Raw genomic sequence first — 3945 nt, 5'->3', positions numbered from 1 at the left:
ATGGAGCCAGCCGCGTGAACACAGCTACAGGCGCTCCGATTCAAAATGGCCAACTCAGAGGCAAATCTTCAAAATAAAAGTCCGTTCAATGCACATGCAGGATTTTTATACTTTTAACAAAAGACTTTCTGTTTGCCACAACAGAGAATGATTATTCAGACAAAACTTTTTTGATACAATAATAGAAATATAAGTAAATAAATGATGGTCATTTTTCCGGTCAGTTAATGAACGAGAGTGTAATTGTGTATGCAGAAATTCCTGTGTAAGGCTTTATCTAATTAAAAGAGTAGGCTGATAAATTGAAAAGAACGTTTCTATGCAAATGACCATTAGGCCATTTAAAAATATATATATTAAATTAAATTGCAGCCATATGAGTACAGTTTTCTCCGTTTCATATATTTTAATATGAGTTAAATATCCTATAATTGTTTAACATATTTGTTCTGTTTTTATTTTCCTTGGTAAGGACAGCAATCAGTTTAAAATTCAGAATACAGAGAAAGCAAGATGATAAACAATAAAAATACATTTCAACCATTTGCTCACTCACACATTCTGAGCTGACAGGGACATCTAGTGGACAATTACACATTTGAGGGACTCGAGGAAGAAAAAAAGAATCATATACAAACAATGGATGTATTGTGCTTTGTCTGTCAACATAACGTTATGACATTATTTTTAATTAAAGACATGATAATAAATTAACTTTGTATGAAACACTTCACGTCGTCCATGTAGTTATCACAACATTATCCAGTAGATGGCCTTCTGTGCCAAGCTTCATTTGATTCTTTATATGTTCTCCTTCACGGCTGACCTTCGAAAAGAGACACAGCTGGAACAGAATAATGTTTATTACACCACTTTGTGTTACACTGTATCATGTTATTAATAATTAATAATAATGATTAAATATTTTCTGGCACATATTCACAGAGAGTATTTTACATTCTTGGTCAGGTTAGTTAATATAAAAGCACAATGTCCTATTTAAGATTGATGTTGAAAATACATATGCTCTTACTTGGTGTGCTTCTATGGGATCTCTGTGATGCACGGAGCCCCTCCTTACTCAGTCTGGGCACTGGAGGCCTTACAGGACCAGGACGTATCCCTGCATTCCATCGGGAGGTCTGGGAAAGTCTCTTTATGGAGTCCTTGTTAGCCGGACGTGCTTCCAAGTTCTGTGCTGCCCATTGTGGCCTGTTTTGGTTTTGCTTTCCAGCTGCACTGAGATCCAAGGATAAAAACATCTGGGAAAATTTACAAAAAACAAACAAAAAAGCTTGATTTCTCTTATATTTCTAAAAAAAAAGGATACATGTTCATTTTAATGTCTGTTTTCTTCCCCCAGCAACACAGTGCCCTCTTTTTCCTCTGTGCAGCACATTTCCATGATATCTCACATTTAGTCTGATCAGTATGCATGATGCCTCTTGGTTATGTCGTCTCTGGAGAATTCTTTGCATGCTGCTGCTGCTGATTTGTATGAGAATCAACAGCAGTCACATGACAATTATATTAGCTTACCAAAGATTTGGCCTTGCGTAGCTTGTATGTTGAGCGAGATGGTGCTTTCATAGTGTTTTCCTGTCTTATTGTAGCACTTTTTCCCTTTATCAGTCTGTAGAGATAAAGACAGCTTAGCATTTTCTGCTGTAGTTGTGCTACTAACACTTTCAACATGCACATATACATAATAAAATGCACTAAAATAATGTAGTATATCATTGGGTCACATAAGGTATATATGTTTATTTTTTATGGTTTTGAAAGTTATGTTATGTCTCTAATGCTAAGGATGCATTTATGTCAAAACAGTATATAATATTACGCAATATCATTACATTTTAAAATAACTATTTTCTATTTTAATATATATTTAAATGTAATTTACTCCTGTGATGTAAAGCTGAATTTTAAAGTAGCCATTACTCCAGTTGTCAGAGTCAGATATTTTTGTGGCGATTGTGATATTTTTTCCAGATTCTTTGATGAATGGAAAGTTTAAAAGAACAGCATTCATTTGAAATGTAATATTTTTGTAACAATAAAGCCTTTACCGTCACTTTTGATTAATTTGATGCATCTTTGCTAAATAAAAGTTTAATTTCTGTAATGTATGTGCAAAACCAAATAAGTTGTTCACTTACGCTATTCTTGCATGCTCAACTGGGTCAAGGTTATCCAAGTAATTAAAGTGTATTGTGTCAGTGGGATGCCTGCCTGAGTCTCTCCATGGCAGAAGACCTTTGGCTGATTTCACAAGCCATTCCCATCTTTACTCTTCTCATGGAGACTCGAGAGGACAGATTTCAGCTCCCTGTGACCGGTCACAGGAAGTGACCCCTCTATCTCACTGCCAATTACTTTCACCTCAGGTATAACAAACTCTTCCTTCACAGGCACCTGGAGAAAGTGGAAAATGTGCGCCACAAAAAATGACCTTTATTCCGATAGATGAGACTCTAAAACAGCCTTTTAGCAACATCTTACCTTGGGCCTGCTAATGTGCAGCTCCTGAACTGTCTCTATGTAATGCCTCTTCCATAGACCTTGTTCAAATGGTGTTGGAGTAAAGGTTATGCACCAGCCTAGTTTCAGACATTTAGGCATCCACAGTTGGTCAAGCTCAACCAGGTTTTTCCAATGCCAGCTCACCTGCAAATTAATATATTACAGAAAACACTAATGTCATGATAATACTGTTCAAAAGTTTAGGGTCAGTAAGATTTTTACATTATTACTTAATACTTTTATTCAGCACAGATGCACTAAACTGATGAAAAGCGACAGTAAAGACATGTATAATGTTCTCAGTGTTAGTGTATTTGCACACAGTATGTATAGAATACATTTAAGTGTGCATGTAGGAAAGTGTTTTTATTCATGGCATCAAAATATTCATACTATACAATTCCAATAATGTTTGTTAATTTATTTGGTAAATTCAACAATGGCACATACCTGAGCACATCTACAGAGGCTCCGGGGGTCAAGGAATGAAAATATATAGAGTGATATGACCCTGGGAAGGACCCTTGTGAAGTCGAGGGACTCCTCTGGTACCCAGCTGCTCAGAGTCTGTCTGAGATGTTTCAGCTGGCTAGCAGAGCATCTGGAGAAACAGTCTTGTAGCACCTGTTTCCGCTGGCTATCTGTCCACTTCTCAAACTGGGGCAAAGAGAAAGAGGCGGGCTTGAGCATATAATCAACAGAACAAATAATAAAAACAAGAAACTGTGAAGTGTTACCATAGCATTTTTGGAAAGTAAGTGCATTTCTTACCCACTTTCCAAGCAAATTTCTTCACAAAAGTGTTCACATTTGACATGAAACATTCTACACTGTAATATCACTAATATCAATGTTACAGTAGCTTCTCATGTTAAACAAAGCAGAAGATCATATACTATATTTATGGTTCCTGTATATGAGCATTGGAGAGCTGATGATTTAGAGGTGTCCAGGTACTCAGTTTGGTCTGCAAATTCAGACGTTTGAGATTCAGCTCCTAGATAAACCTCAATCATATTAGGCACCACGATATTAAGAGCACTTATCAAAAATACATACCCATGTTAAGGCAAACAAATGTGCTGTGATTTTCATACTAGCAACAACAAACTGGCCAAGCTGTACAGTGCAATACAGTACAAATGAGAAAAAAAATAAAACCTACCATGCGTAGCTATCATAACGAAACCATTAAATGTTTACTGATCCGATATTGATGGTTTTGCTCTTCCTGCTCAGTATAGTTTATCAGTCTCCATAGCAATCACTCTGTCCCGCCTCTTTCCAAACACTGAGTATGTTCGATTCGCAAATGATTCATTCTTTTGAATCGGATCTTTTAACTTAAATGAATTGGTTGGAAATTAAATGGTTCACCGATGCTCGCCTAGGATTTGACTGATGGGACGAAAGTAAATT

General features: G+C 36.3%; 1 pseudogene across 1 annotated transcript; it reads right to left on the bottom strand.

The window, feature by feature from the left end:
* Window positions 1–390: 390 nt before the first annotated feature.
* On the bottom strand, window positions 391–3216 carry LOC306880380 (F-box only protein 16-like; annotated as a pseudogene). The gene is made up of 6 exons: window positions 2977–3216; window positions 2506–2670; window positions 2163–2418; window positions 1540–1633; window positions 1034–1262; window positions 391–844 (listed from the first exon to the last, which is right to left on the bottom strand). The product of its transcript is annotated as an F-box only protein 16-like (transcript).
* Window positions 3217–3945: the final 729 nt, after the last annotated feature.

Source organism: Barbus barbus (assembly GCF_936440315.1).
Source record: "Barbus barbus genome assembly, chromosome: 14".
Classification (NCBI taxonomy): domain Eukaryota; kingdom Metazoa; phylum Chordata; class Actinopteri; order Cypriniformes; family Cyprinidae; genus Barbus; species Barbus barbus.
This window is presented reverse-complemented; position numbering and strand designations above follow the sequence as displayed.